This window comes from Furipterus horrens, unplaced genomic scaffold (genome assembly GCF_987537825.1).
Source record: "Furipterus horrens unplaced genomic scaffold, mFurHor1.1.pri manual_scaffold_2, whole genome shotgun sequence".
Lineage (NCBI taxonomy): Eukaryota > Metazoa > Chordata > Mammalia > Chiroptera > Furipteridae > Furipterus > Furipterus horrens.
Genome location: NW_028327172.1, coordinates 158433808 through 158450082, shown reverse-complemented (window position 1 = coordinate 158450082; position 16275 = coordinate 158433808). Strand labels below are relative to the sequence as shown.

Here is a 16275-nt window from a genome sequence, read left to right as displayed (position 1 = left end):
TGTGCATTGTTGTGCCATGTGAATGTTGTGACATGCTCAAGGCCACACAGCTGGCAGGTGGTAGTGATGCCGAGATTTGAGCTGATATCTGTCTCCAAAATCCACATTCTGCTGAGGATACAACATTTCAAATGAGGCTTGGCTGCTAGTAAATGTCAGGAGAGTAAATAAAAATATGCAGTGCTGTTCTCACCAAAATGGAATCATTATTGACCAATATTGATTAGCCATTCAGGATCTGAGCAATACCTCTTCAAGCCCCTGGGAACCTAATAAGAATATGTTAGATCTAAGCATCACTGCATACATATCTCATTTTGATTGTTTTTTACTATTTTCTTCAAGTTTCATTAAACTACTTCCTTCTCTTTTTTATTTTGTTAGTTTTATCATTAAACACAGAATCCATATAGGGATTTTTTGGTACTATGGATTTTTAATTATGTGATTACCACACAGAAACTCCTAATGTAGCTATTATGAAAATGGCACCTTTTTAATTTCTGGTACAAATTTAAAAGTAAATATAGTATAAGATAAGAAATCCAATTCCTTCCCTAGACAAGTCTGTTCCTTAGGGTTCTATAAATAGTCTTTCTAAGCACAATTGTCCAGAAAGCCTCAAAACAGTTTGTCTGGTCAATTTTAAAGATCTATTTACTTTATTTCATTTTATTGATATTTGATTCTGGTTCTAAACAAAAAGAAATGGGAATGACAATAACAAACAAGGTGTCACCACTGAATATTGTGATGCAGCTGCAGCAGTCTTATAGTTAAAACTGAATAAGGAAACAACTGCATCCCAAAATAGCTAAATAGGCAGGTCCAGAAAACTAAGGCATTTTTTAACTGCCACATTCACTCCAAAGCCCATTCATCTCCATCAACATCCTAAAGATCAGGCACAGACTCCACTTAGCTATATAATCAAATGGCAAACACACTGCACCACTGACATCACAGGACCATTGCCTATAAAACTAGACTTCCAACACTGGGCTCCAACTCCCTTATCTCACAGGCCATCATCCTCATGAGGGAGATTGGTGGTCTGAGAAAACTCTAGGTTGTGCTCATACAGTGCTACCAAAGCTGGTCTATGACAACCTCTGGTGGGGCAGGAGCAGGAATGGTGACAAACTCCAAGTTGGTTGGAGTCTCTGATTAGTTTTTTAGCAAGCCAGAGGAAGGGCTTTTCAAAGTTGTAAGTACTTTTGGCAGAAAGGTCACAGTACTGAAGATTCTTCTTTCAGTGAAAGACAATTGATTTTGCCTTAACTTTTCTTCCTTAATATCCACTTTGTTGCCACACCACATGATGGGGGTGCTTCCAGTTAGGCACATTACTATAAGTAACTCTCAAAATCAAGTTAGACATTATAATGGCACACCGGGCTTGGATGTAATAGCTGTCTCTCAGTCTGCTGAACTTCTCCTGGCTTGCTGTATCCCACATGTTGAACTTAACAGGTCCTCTTTTGGTGTGGAACATGAGGGGAGGACCTCAAAACCCAAGGTAGCTACAAACTTCTCAAATTCACCAGTGAGATGTTGTTTCATGAATGTCATTTTTCCAGTTCTACCATCACCAATGAATATGAGTTTAAACTGAACTTGGGGGTCTCCTCGGGCAGCCATCATGATATTACTTCCAGAAGTGTCTCCAGGCCCATCTGACTGAGAGCTCTTAACTTTCTTTTAGATTAGGAACTAGAGGTAGAGATTTACGTAAAAGATGGTATGGACTTCTATTCTGTCACTTATATTTCTTTTATTTCAAAAGTACAGTAGCAAAAACACATTTTTAGCATAATAAAAATACTAGACAATATAACAACAACAACAACAACAAAAACACAAATAATCTGTAACTCCACTTTTCTGCTGTGACCACTCTTAGCAAGTTAGTATAGTGTCTTCTGTCTTTTTCCTCATAATTTTTTTAAAATTTGGTTTTGTAAGACTAAATATTTAATTTTGGATTTTTACTTTTATGTGTTAATATTAAGTATTTTTTCACATTACAATATAAACCTCAAAGCATTATTTAAGGACTATAAATACTATAGCAAGTAAATGCATCATAATTGCTGAATCTCCCATTTGATACTAGTTAGGTTATTTCTATTTTTATACTATAAATAGTGTTATGAATATATTCATTTATAGAGATTCTTTTTCTGTATTTTAGTTTTATTTCTTTTTTTATTAATTTTTTTTATTTTTTGGTTTTTCAATTACAGTTGTCCCATTTTCCCCCCTTTCTCTTCCCCACCCAGCCCACCCTTTCTCCCACAATCATATCCCTCCCGTTGCCCATGTCCATGAGTCATTTATACACGTTCGTTGACTAAACCCTTACCTTACTTATCCCCCTTCTCTCCCTCCTCCCTCTCCCCTATTGACTGCTATTCTGTTCTTTGTTCTATTTAGTTTATTTGTTTGTGTTGTTCTTTAGTTTCCTGTATTAGGTGATAGAGTTTTATTTCTATGCCTCTTGATATTACTGGAAGATATTGGGTGCTACAAAAACAGGGTGAATAAAAGCTCATGGAGACTAAGACAAATTGTCTGAAAGTATGATATAATAGAAATAAAAAATGCACTTGATAATAGGAATAGAGGAAGTTTACTGCTGTGTTGTACATAAAGGCTGAATTATACTGAAATGAACTGTCTTCTGCAATATGTTAAATTTATAAATGCTGCAAAAGGATTGAAGTCTTACATAAATATCCTAACAGATAAATAATACTAAATTGCTTTCCTAAAATGTTCTACCAATTTACAATTCCTCCAGAAATGAATGATGATGATACTATTTCACCACCTTCAGAATAACTATATAGTATCAGTTTTTAAAACCTTTGATAATTTAATGAGAAATACTTGGTTCTCATTTACATTGACTTACAGGCCAGCTGAACATTTAACTAATACACCATGTTGAATACATGTTTATTGATTTCTGCCACTGAGTTTCTCCAGGCACAAACCTCTTACAATCTACTTCTGTCCAGACTTTCCCAATTTAAAGAAGAAATCATATTTCTACTTGTCAATGATTTTACTGTTATCCATGGTGTTGTTTACATTTCATTTACATCATGACCTCCTCACAGCATGGATTTCTCTCTGGTGTTTTATGTTTTTGAACTGCTATGGAACACTTGTGCTGTTCTATAAATAATAAATAATAGAAATTCTGTAGTCCTCTGTCAGAAGGCTTTGATCAAGGGCAACTTTCAACTGACTTCACATAAACACACATAAAGAAGAAAAAGAAGGAACCTTCTCCATGGTTTGGCTGTTTATATGCAGTGATCAAACAGCTTGCCAGCAGGAAGACATCAGAAACACTCACCACAGTAGCTCAGAGAGAAACTGTTTCTTGATGGATGCTCAGGGCAGAGCTCTGCACATCCAAGACAGCTTCTGTGAGCTCTCACTCAAATGCATTGCATGTTAGGAAGATTCATTACTCCTCAGTTGTTCCTCTTTACCAAAAGACCCCATGAGCCCTGGCTGCTATGGCTCAGTGGATTGAGCATCAGCCTGTGAACCAAGTGTCGTTAGTTCAATTCCCAGTCAGGGCACATCACTAGGTTGCATGTCAGGTCCCCAGTTGGGGGCGCGAGTGAGAGGCAACCACACAGTGATGTTTCTCTCCCTCTCTTTCACCTTTCCCCTCTCTCTAAAAATAAATAAATAAATAAACACACAAACAAACAAATAAGCAAATAAATTATTAAAAAAAAAAAAGACCCCATGGGTGCAGATGCCTCCCATCTCAGCTACTTTAGGCAGAGAGAGTTGGAATAGTGTTTGGGTTTCAATGTCAACTTTTTCATAAGAAGGTTTGAAAAAAGAAGCTGTAACATTCCTAAGAGGAAAGCATTCAATTCACCTACTTTTTGAAACAAGGTCAAAGACATAAAACTTTAATCCATTGTTTTTACCAATTTAAAAAGAAAAGCATTTTTCAATTCAATGTTATGACCACTTATTGAGAAAATCAGAGAAAAAGAGGGTATGGTAGAGAAAGAAAGGAGAGAACAATGCAGAAGAAAGGGAGAGAGGTAGAGAAGTAGGGGAGAAACAAGGGAGACATTATAGAGAACAAAAGAAATGTTACCATGACTGGTGTGGCTAAGTGGGTTGGGCATCACCCCATAAATCAAAAGGTCACTGGTTCAATTCCTGTTCAGGGCACCTGCCTGGTTTGTGGGCCAGTGTTGGGGTCCCCCTGGGAAAGTATCAAGACTTGGAGCCCCATGCTAGCCAGGTGAAGGAAATAAAACCTGTAAGACCTGACCAGAAAACCAGAAAAACTGGGTGCATATGTGCCTCGATGCTATAGCCAGTGGGTCCCGGTGGGAATCAGGCCATGAGAAAATGCTTTATGTCCTTTGAAGTTTGCCCTGTTCTTTTACCTCGCTTGATTGTTTTATCATGCCAGCAGCAGAGATTTTAACTTTAACTCAAAATGAACTTACCCTCCTTATTTTATGGCCATCTGAAGTCTTTGTGTCCAACACACCCTGACATGAGGGAGATCTCAATGTTCCTTCAATTGTTATCCCTGAACAATATCTGTTGTTTGTAATCAGCACTGTTTAACATTGATTGATGAGCTTTACATGCATGCTATATGCCCTTAAGCTTACTGCACTCAATAAAAGACCTTGGAAGAAGGCAATTGAGGCATTTGTCTTTCACACATTCGCTGGCCTTCTCTCTCCTAGCACAAGCTGCTGGGGAAGTCTTCATTTCATCCGTTACACTGGGGGATCTCTGTGGTTTGGGGGTTCCCAACAGGCCAGGTTCCCAGTTTGGGATGTATGAGAAGGAACTTATTAATGTTTCTCCCATTCTCTTTCTTCCTTACTTTCCCCTATCTCTAAAAATAAAGAAATAAAATCTTTTTTAAAAAAGAATATTATTGACAAGGGGAAAAGGAGAAAGGGATCCTGGGAAGGAAATGGATACAGAATAAGACCGAGGTAAAGGGAGTAAAATTCAGGAACTTTTATTGTCATGCCCATCTAGCTAGAGTGCTAGCAATTTCATCTCCCTTTCTAAATATTTATGTTTTCCAAAAAATATATTTTGAAATACTTTTTACATTGTGATATTGCAGAACACTTTAAATGTACACCAAAGTAGAAAGAATAATATAATATAATTTTGTAGCTTTGGTAGATGGTGGATGAGTGAGAAGAGGCTGCCCTTGCTTGCTCCAGAGATTGGTCTATAGTTTCAGCTGAATGTGGACAAAGCATCTGTTAACATCTGCATACTGGCAGGAGTTGAGCCTTGGTACTGCTGGAGGTCACGGAGGCCGCCTTTGAGCGACCTGTCTGGTGAGGTTCGTGGAGGGGACATGGGAGAGGCATGAGTTCTGGTTGGCTTGGCTCCCTGGGCAGTGGCCAGAGGAGCACAAAAATTTTTTTTAATGCCCCTGAGTCTCCCCTGAGAGCAGTCAGAGGTGGAGATCCAGGCTGTGCCTGCCGGCAGAGCCAGGAGTGGGCCAGGTGACGTTGGCTCTGGGAGGCTGGGAGCAGCGTTCTTTTTTTGTGTGTGTGTGGTATTTTATTTTCTTTTCCTTTTTTTCCTTTTTTAAAAAGATTATGATTGTTTTTTGTGGATCGGGGAGGAAAGGCTAGGGGCAGGGAGAGATCCTTGAGGATCCTTGAGTGCACCCACTTGTTGGGGTGCACTCAGCCCTCACATCCACCGCCCCCAGCTGAGTGCCCGCCTGGCGTAAGGGGATGCCCCTGCCAGCCAGTGTGGTGGAAAGGCCCTGGCTCACCTACCTGCTGGAGCAGGAGATCGCTACTGGCCCACATGCAAATCAGCCAGCGCGGCCAAATGTCCTGACCTGACCACTCTGGTGCAACGGAATGTCACCAGACCAGCACAGCCCCAGCCAGCATGGGAGAATGCCCCCGGCCCACCCATTGGCGCCCAGAGGAATGCCCCACCTGCACACCCACCAGCACAGGGGAACACCTGCCCCCCAGCCCTCATGCCCGATGGCCACCCCGACCCACCTGCCACTTAGCAGGAAAAAACACACTTACCACACTATTCCTGGGCTGCAGCTGAAAGAAGATAAAATAAACTGGAGGAGCTTTGGAAAATTTTGGCCACTGGTTTTGGAGAAAAAACTGGAGGAGCAGCAGATCAGATCCCAGGGTAGATTCAACCTCAGTGCTACCAGATAAATCTCATAAGCAGACTACTGCCCTCCAAGAGGCATCAGCCAGAGGCAGCTCAACAACTGTCTGGTGTAAACAGTATGACTCTCATTCACCTAATTTAAGGGAAGGACCCACCAAAGAGCAACACAACAATCAAAACCAAATACTACTGGAGAGGCCAAATAAAAGGCATAAAGGGCATCCCAAGAGTATCAAGTTGAGGAGATCAAGGAGTCTGCATCACTGTATCACACAGATTCCTACCACAGAAAGCTATACCACAAAGGCAGAAAATAAAAGCAGATCAATCTTAGAAGCAGAAACAAACAAGATCAGCCACACAAAATGGGGAGGCAGAATAACACCTCACCAAACAGGAACAACACCACACCCAAAAGAAAGGAAGAATTCCCAGAGGAAGGGATAGAAGAAATAGAGGCAAGCAAGCTAGCAGACATGGAATTCAAAACAATAGTAATGAGGAAGCTCAATGAACTCAACAAACTCAAAGAAAACTACAATGAACTCCAGGAGAACTACAAAGAACTCCAGTGAAACTACAAAGAACTTAAGGGAAGCTGCAAGGAACTTACTGAGAACTACATCAGCATGAAAAAGGACATAGAAAGTATCAATAAGAACCAGGAAGAAATGAAGATTACAATTTCTGAACTGAAGAACACAGCAGAAGCAATCAAAAGCAAGCTAAATGAAGCAGAGGATAGGAAGAGTGAGTCAGAGGACAACAGAGAAAAAAGTTCCCAAACAATGCAACAAAATAAAAAAATACTGAAAACGAATAAAGAGAGTTTAAGAGAACTGCAGGACAACATAAAATGCAATAATATGCATATTATAGAGATACCAGAGGGAAAGAAGAGGAGCAAGGGATAGAAAACCTGGTTGAGAAAGTAATGACAGAAAACTTCCCTAACATGAGGAGAGAAAATGTCTCACAAGTACAGGAAGCACAGGTGGTCCCATTGAAGATGAACTCAAGACACATCATAATAAAAATGGCAACATTCAAAGACAAAGAGAGAATCCTAAAGGCAGGAAGAGAAAAAAAGCAAATAACATACAAGGGAGCTCCAATAAAGCTATCAGCTGATTTCTCAACAGAAACACTACAAGCCAGAAGGGAATGGTAAAAAATAGTCCAAGCAATGAGAAACAAAGGCCTACAACCAAGAATACTCTACCCAGCAAGGCTCTCATTCAAAGTGGAAGGTGAAATAAGGGGTTTCTCAGACAAAGGAAGACTAAAAGAATACATTTCCAACAAACCTGAATTGCAAACATGCTAAAGGGAATGCTTTAAGAAAAAGAAGAAAAAGAGAGAGGGAGAAGAACACAGGTACAAAGGGAAATGAATAAATACCTGTCAATACTAACCTTAAATATAAATGGATTCAATGCTCCAATCAAAAGACATAGTATAAGAGAATGGATATGAAAACATGACCTACAGATATGCTGTCTACAAGAGACACACCTCAAAACAAAAGGTCTACACAGACTGAAAGTGAAGGGATGGAAAAAAATATTCCAAGCAAATGGACATAAAAATAAATCTAGGGTAACAATACTTATATCAGACAAAACAGATTTCACAGCAAAGGTCATAAAAAGAGACAAAGAAGGACATTTCATAATACTTAAGGGAACAATCCATCAAGAAGATATATCCCTGCTAAACATATATGAATCTAACTTAGGAGTATCCAAAAATATAAGGAAAATATTGGAAGACTACAAGAAGGATATCAACAGCAACACACTTATAGTAGGGGACCTTAACACCCCATTGGCAACAATGGACAGATCTTCAAAGCAAAGAAACACCAAGGATATTGAGGTATTGAAAAAACACTCTACATCAAATGGACTTAGTTGATATATATAGGAGTTTTTACCCCAAAGAAGCAAATATACATTCTTTTCAAGTGCACATAGAACATTTTCAAAGATACAGCACATGGTAGGACACAAAACAAGCCTCAACAAATTCAAGAAAATTGAAATTATATCAAGCATCTTCTCAGATTACAATGCCTTGAAACTAGAAATCAACCTCAAGGAAAAAACTCAAAGACATTCAAACTCATGGAGAATGAATAACCTGCTATTAAATAATGACTGAGTTAGCAATGACATCAAGAAAGAAATAAAAAAGTTTCTGGAAACAAATGATAATGAACACACAAAAGCCCAAAACCTATGGGACACAGCAAAAGCAGTCCCGAAAGGAAAATTCATAGCAATAGAAGCCTAATTAAAAAAGATAGAAGGATTTCAAATAAAAAATCTAACCCTACAGCTACAAGAACTAGAAGAACAACAAGCAAAGCCCAGAGTGAGTAGAAGGAAGAAAATCATCAAGATGAGAGCAGAATTAAATGACATAGAGACTAAACAAACAATTCAAAAGATCAATAAAAGTAGGAGTTGGTTATTTGAAAAAATAGACAAAATTGAAAAGCCTTTAGCCAGGCTCATGAAGAAAAAAAGAGAACCCAAATAAACAAAATCAGAAAGGAAAGAGAAATCACAACCAATATCACAGATATACAAAGGATTGTAAGAAATTACTACAAGCAACTGTATGGCAAAGAAACTTGACAATCTAGATGAAATGAACAAATTTCTAGAAACATATAGTCTCCCAAAACTGAATCAAGAAGAATGAGAAAGCCTGAACAGACTGATAACAAAGAGAGAAATTGAAGTAGTAAAAACAAAACAAAACAAAAAAAAAAAACTCCCGACACACAAAAGCCCTGGACTGGATGGCTTCACAGGTGAATTTTACAAAACATTTAGGGAAGAACTAATGCCTAATCTTCTCAAACTATTCCAAAAATCCAAGAAGAGGGAAGACTCCCAAACTTTCTATGAATTCAGTATAGCCTAATTCCAAAACCAGGCCAAGACACAACAAAGAAAGAAAACTACAGGCCAATATCACTGATGAACATAGATGCTAAAATCCTCAACAAAATATTGACAAACCAGATCCAGCAACACATTGAAAAGATCATACACCACAATCAAGTGGGATTCATCCCAGGGATGCAAGGCTGGTTTAATATTCACAAGTCATTAAACGTAATACACCACATAAACAAAATTACATAAATCATATGATCACATCAATAGATACTGAAAAAGCATTTGATAAAGTACAACACCCATTTATGATGAAAACACTCAGAAAAAAGTGAACAGAGGGAGCATACCTCAACATAATAAATGCAATAGACAAGAAACCTGAAGCTAACATCATATTCAATATACAAAAACTGAAAGCATTCCCCCTGAGATCAGGAACAAGACAGGGATGTCCATTCTCTCCACTCCTATTCAACATAGTCTTGGAAGTCCTAGTCACAGTAGTCAGACAAGAAAAAGAAGTAAAAGGCATTCACATTGAAAAATAGGAAGTAAAACTGTCATCACTTGCATATGACATGATAGTGTACATAGAAAACCCTACAGACTCCACTAAAAAACTACTTGACATAATAAGTGAATTTGGGAAAATAACACAGTACAAAGTCATTATTCAGAAATCAAAGGCACTTCTGTACACCAACAATAAAATATCAGACATAGAAACAAGAAAAAGTATCCCATTTACTATAGCAACAACAAAAAATAAGGTACCTAGGAATAAACTTAACCAAAGAGGTAAAAGACCTATACACAGAAAACTACATAAACTGAAGAAAGAAATTAAGAAAGATACATGTACCATGTTCATGTATGGGAATAATCAGCATCATTAAAATGTCTAATCTACCCAAAGCAATTTATAGATTCAACGTGATTCCTATTAAAATACCAGTGTCATATTTCACAGACCTAGAACAAATACTTCAAAAATTTATATGGAAACAAAAAAGACCCTGAATAACCACAGCAATCTTGAGACACAAGAACACAGTAAGAGGAATTACAATACCTGGTATCAAACTATACTACAAAGTCACTGTAATCAAAACAGTCTGGTACTGGCATAAGAACAGACATATAGATCAGTGGAACAGAATAGAGAGCCGAGAAATAAACCCAGGTCTATGTGGTCAACTAATATTTGACAAAGGGAGAAGGAACATAAAATGAAGTAAAAGCACCTCTTCAACAAATGGTGCTGGGGGAACTAGACAGGAGCTTGTAAAAGGATGAAACTAGACCACTAAGTTAGACCACACACCAGAATATACTCAAGATGGATCAAAGACTTAAATGTAAGCCATGGCACCATAAAAACCCTAGAGGAAAACACAGGCAGGAAAATTTTACATATCCCATGTGGCAATATTTTCCTTGATATATCTCCTAAAGCAGTGGAAATAAAGGAAAGAACAAATAAATAGGACTATATTAAACTAAATAATTTCTGCTCAGCAAAAGAAAACATCAGCAACCATATATATTTTCCAATGATACCTCAGATAAAGGATTGATCTCCAAAATATATAAAGATCTTATACAACTCAATATCAAGAAGACAGACAACCAAATTTAAAAATGGGCAAAGGACCTGAACAAACACTTTTCCATAGGAGACATACAGAGGGACCATGGGCATATGAAAGAATGCTTAACATCACTAGCCATCAGAGATGCAAATTAAAACTACAATGAGATACCCCTTTACACCAGTCAGAATGGCCATCATCAGCAAATTAACAAATAACAAGTGCTGGTGAGGATGTGGAGAAAAGGGAACCCTAGTGTACAATTGGTGGGAATGCAGACTGGTGTAGCCTCTATAGAAAACCACATGGAATTTTCTCAAAAAAACTAAAAATGGAACTGCCTTTTGAACCAGTGATTCCACTGCTAGGATTATACCTGAAGAATCCTGAAACCCCAATTCAAAGGAACTTTGCACCCCTATGTTCATAGCAACACTTTTATAATAGCCAAGTGCTAAAAACAACCTAAGTGCCCAACTGTAGATGAGTGGATCAAAAAACTGTGGTACATTTACACAATGGAATAGTATGCAGCAGAAATAAAGAAGGAACTCCTACCATTTGCGATAACATTGATGGAACTAGAGAGAATTATGCTTAGCAAAATAAGCCAGGCAACAAAAGACAAATACCGTATGATATCACCTAATACAGGAAACTAATGAATAACACAAACAAAAGAGCAAAACTGAATCAGAGGCATATAAGCAAGGAACAGATTAACAGTTACCAGGGAGGAGGGGAGGAGGGGAGGAGGGAGAGAAGTGGGTAAGTAGGGGTAGGGTTTAGTAAAGAAACTAGTATAAATGACCCATGGACATGTACAACAAGGTGGGGATTGACTGTGGGAGAGAGGTGGGCTGGGTGGTAGGGGGGAGAATTGGGGGAAAAAGTGGGATGACTGTAATAGAAAAACAATAAATAAGTCAAATTAAAAAAATAAATGTCTATGGTTAATTTTTTTTATTCTTTTTTATTGTGGTTGTTTTTTCTTCAATATATATCTAAATAAGATACATAGAGATTGGTGATCTGTCTTTTAAGTCTCTTTTATCCTATGGATTTTTCTTTTAGCTCTTTATTTTCCTTGCAATTTATTGTAAAGAAATGACTCATTCTGTGCTGTAGAATTTTATAGATTTTGGATTTTACTTGTTTCTCTCTTCTTTGCATTTCTTAAATTGGTGGCTGGATACAGAGAGGTGATCAAATCCAAATTTGATTTTTTTTTTTTTTTGAGAGACTATTTTATGGGTCGTGTTTTGTTTTCCTACAAAGGAACAAATAATGTTTGATAGTCTTTATTTTGAAGTTATTAGTAAATATTAATGATCAATAGCTAGATCCATTAGTTCAAGAGATGTTGCAAACAGGACTATTATAATATCATGATCCCATCCTCTTTATGAGCTGAAGACTTCTATAAAGATAGGTATTTTTTATCAACTTTTTATTCGTGTGGTGGATTAGTTCTCATGAAAGGTAGGATATATTTTTTGTTTTTCATTTGTTGTTTGTTTAGTTTTGTACTTGATTTGCCAGGTTTTGAAATTACTGGATTCACTAATACCTCCCAGCAGTATCGATGAAAAAGTTTTTTGAATTATCTTTATGAATGTGTAAATTTAACCACAATTGCTTTGTTTCAATAATGTGTGGTTCTTAACTTGTTGATGTTCAAATTATCCTTTCTTTAGTAGAAGCCTTTTTAAGTTTCCTCAACCCTTTTGACATTACTTGATAGTCTTTGATAGTTTTCTTGCTTTCTGATAATGACAAGGTGTCCCAAGCTTATCTTGTACATTTTCTTCCCCAAACCTAGAATCAGTCAGTTCTCCAAGAATCACTGGTTTCTTGTACTGGAAAGTGGTACTTTAATACAAAAAAACTCAACGTTAGCAATTGTTTCAAAGCATTTTCAGTAAAAAGAGCTATAAAACCAAAATTATATATATGCAGGTTTACCCCTGACTGGTTTGGCTCAGTGGATTGAGCGTTGGCCTGCGAGCTAAGTGTCGCTGGTTCGATCTTCCAGTCAGGGCACATCAGAGAAGGAAAACTCTGACTCCAAAAAACCTCCGCTGCCTTGCGGCATACCTCTTCAGGGGAAAGGCTAAGGGAGTAAACCCCGACAGAAAATCCGGAGCCGGAGTCCCTAAGGTGGTTTGACGTTCTAGCCAACACCGGCAACTCCTGCGGCGCACCTGAAACCAAGCTGTATTGACTCCATCTTTCCCTTGGACCCTTCAGCTGCGAAGAGAGGGGGGGTCTGCTGCATGGGCAACAGCAGACCCTCCGTATCACCCTGCCCAGGCTCTGTAGCTTCAGCTTCACTGGAGAGGACACTCCAGCATCATCGCAAGATGTCGATTCAACACGGGAGGAGACAGATACCGTATCACTCCCGAGTTGGACTGCACAACCATTCTCGGCGGTGCAGATAGACTCTTAAGAAGCTACACCATCGTCTCTCGAGAAGGACGGCTGCCGACGACGATATATGCAGGCTACAATAAATCATGATTTCATCCTCATAGTTCTGACTAAATTGAGAATCACAGAGATTTTACTTAATTTCTTATACCTCACATTCATATCTCCTTCTTCCACATGAAGAATTCCAGTCATTAAAACACTGGGAGTAAGGAAAGTAGAATAGTGCTCAAGTACTCATTTGTTTTATTCTATAATACACAGATGCCAATCACAGAATAATAATATCAGCACTACTACCAAAAAATACAATTACTGTAAACACTTTGGTTATTTTTCTTTAATATTTATTCTTTAGGTTATATCCCATGCAAATGATTGTGTTTCGAGTTCAGTTAGAATAGTTCTTCTCTGTATGGTTGTACCACCAACTATTTGCAATTTACTTTAAAGTTTTAGAGAATGATTTTTTTAAATTAATTTTGTTTTATAATTATGCATAACACACTAATGGTTCCAAACTCAAATCTACAATACAAAGGATTCAAATAGGCCTAGATTTTACCCCTGTCTTCCACTCAACCACTTTTTCCTCTAAAACCAACCTCTTTTATATAATTTATTCCTCCTTTTTTTTTCAATAAAACATTTATATTTCCTATTTCATCAGATTTAGCATCCTATACAAGTATTTCCTGTCCTTTTCTCACACAACCATATGTTCTGAAAATGCTTCACAGTAATAGATGGGTTTTTTCTCATTCTTTTCTAATTTCATAGAACTTCTATGGATTGCTATAGTTTATTTGTCCAGTCCCTCCTTATAGACATTTAAGCTGTTTCCAGTCTTTCGCTATTACAAATCATTGTGCAATGACTAGTCTTGGTCATACATCTTTTTATATACGTCCAATATACCTTCAGCATAAAATTTCAGAAGTTTGCTTGCTGAGATAAAGGGTAAGTCTATTAGTTATTTTGCTTGATATTAACAAATTCCCCTTCATAGCGTGTGTATAAGAATCTTCCCTTCCCCCTATAATATTGAGATTGTCTATTTTGTCATATTCATGTGAAAGGATTATGTTGTCTAACTTTTAAGTGCTAACCAGTCTAACAGATGATATAGGTATCTTATAATGGGTGATTGACCATCTTTCATCTGGTTAAGAGAAATTGGATATATTTTTTAAACTTTGTTCATTTCTCTGCCTACTTTTTTCCTATAAAGTTTCCAGCTTTTCTGGTTTCAGAAACTTTTTTAATATTAAATTTTTATTTATATTTAGAACTTTTTATATTTAATATTTTAACCTTTTTTAATGTTATACAATTAAAACTATTTTTTCCAGTTTGTTATTAGTCTGTTCCTTTGTTTACTTTTTTTTTTCTTTTTGCGTGTGTGTGGGGAGAGTGTTGGGGTTTCTTTTTGCCATGCTAAATTTTTTATTTAATTAAATTTATCTCTCTTTTCTCTAATTACTACGGGATTGTGAATTATGGTATAAAAGTTTTCCCTATCTTTGAATTATAAAGGAATTCATTCATGTTTACTTCTAGTACTTGCATAGATTCTATTTTTTATGTTAAATTTCAGGTGGTTCTGGAATTTTTCCTTTTTAAATATGAAAAATGGATCCAAATTCATATATGTATGTGTATATATATATATCCCCAATTATCTCAACACTTTTATTAGATGCTCTATTGTTTTCTCTTTTCCTTACGTATGTATTTGGTATTTAGGAGAGTGTGCATTTTGTTTCAATGGTTATTTTTATACTAACATATTAAGACTTTTTTAAATGATTTTTGGTTTTTCACAACCATAAATATATTAAAACTGAGTTGCAATCTTTTTTTCTTTCCCCTCATTGTTTTCCAAAATCTGATTTGAAGTAATATCCTTTTACTCTAAGTTAACAACTATAAAGCAATCAACAATTTTATTCTACTTCTCATTGCTCTTCTCATCCTGCTTCCCATTTCATTTCACCCCATTTTATTTTCTATAGTATTCTTTGTCTATATTTTTTCACTTAGTGCCTCTGTTTGCTTTTAAGGGTGAATTTAAAGAAATTAAAAAATGATGTTGCTTCTATTACCATTTTGCAGGATCCTCTGCCGTTTATTACTTTTTGACTAATTTGATATAAATTTTTGTCTTTTCTAAACAGTAGTTCCCAAAAGGATTGTTTTTGAAAATTTGTGGAGATATTTTGGTGAATAGAAGCCAGGGCTATTAGAGAGTCTGCAATGCCTAGAACAGTCCCATATAAGAAGGAATTACCTCATTTTCTATGTTTGTCTTATTTCCCTGACTTTTGAGTGTCTAGTTTGATATTCATAAAAGTAAAAAAATGTTGACAATTTTCTAAGGTTAAAATTTAACTTTGTATTACATATAAATCAAAAATATTTTTTGCACAGTTTCATTTAAACATATGCTTAATTCCCAGGAGTGCAACTATTATGTAACTAAGAAGACTACACTTTATTTTGTTGGGAACTATTCTGAGAGTTTTTCATCACTTGAGAAAATTATGTCACTAATGACAATGCCACTCACAGTATTTGAATAACGAATGCAAGAAACTTGTACCAAAGTACATTTATAGCTGTTGCATTCACAGCAATTCTTCATGCAAATGCATCTGACTGCCTCATAGTGTAGTCATCCTCTCACATTTACATATTGAAGTGTACTATTTCCTAATAAATTTATTTAATTATATTTACTTTTATGTGTCCTTTTAGTTATTTTATAACTAAGACGTTATTTTTAAATGATTTTTTAATTTTTAATTTTGATTTTAGAGATAGAGAAAGGGAAGGAGAAAGGGAGGGAGAGAAACATCAATGTGAGAGAGAAACATTGACTGGCTGCCTTCCATACATACCCTGACCTGAAACACAGGCATGTGCCCTGACTGGGAATCAAACATGCAACCCTCCCATTTGTGGGATGATGCTGTACCAACTGAGCTACACCAGTCAGGGCATAATTAGGACATATTATTGATTATTTAAAATATATCAGTAAAGATCCATTTCAGAATAATAAATACCACAAAATACATGTTTCAATCTATGTCAGGCAGTAAGTCTGACAGTATTGTGAACTAGGGACCTGAGTGGTCCTGAAACCAAAG

General features: G+C 36.7%; 1 pseudogene; it reads right to left on the bottom strand.

Annotated features, from left to right (window-relative positions):
* Nucleotides 1-1018: 1018 nt before the first annotated feature.
* LOC150019811 (GTP-binding nuclear protein Ran-like) lies at nt 1019-1641 on the bottom strand (annotated as a pseudogene).
* Nucleotides 1642-16275: the final 14634 nt, after the last annotated feature.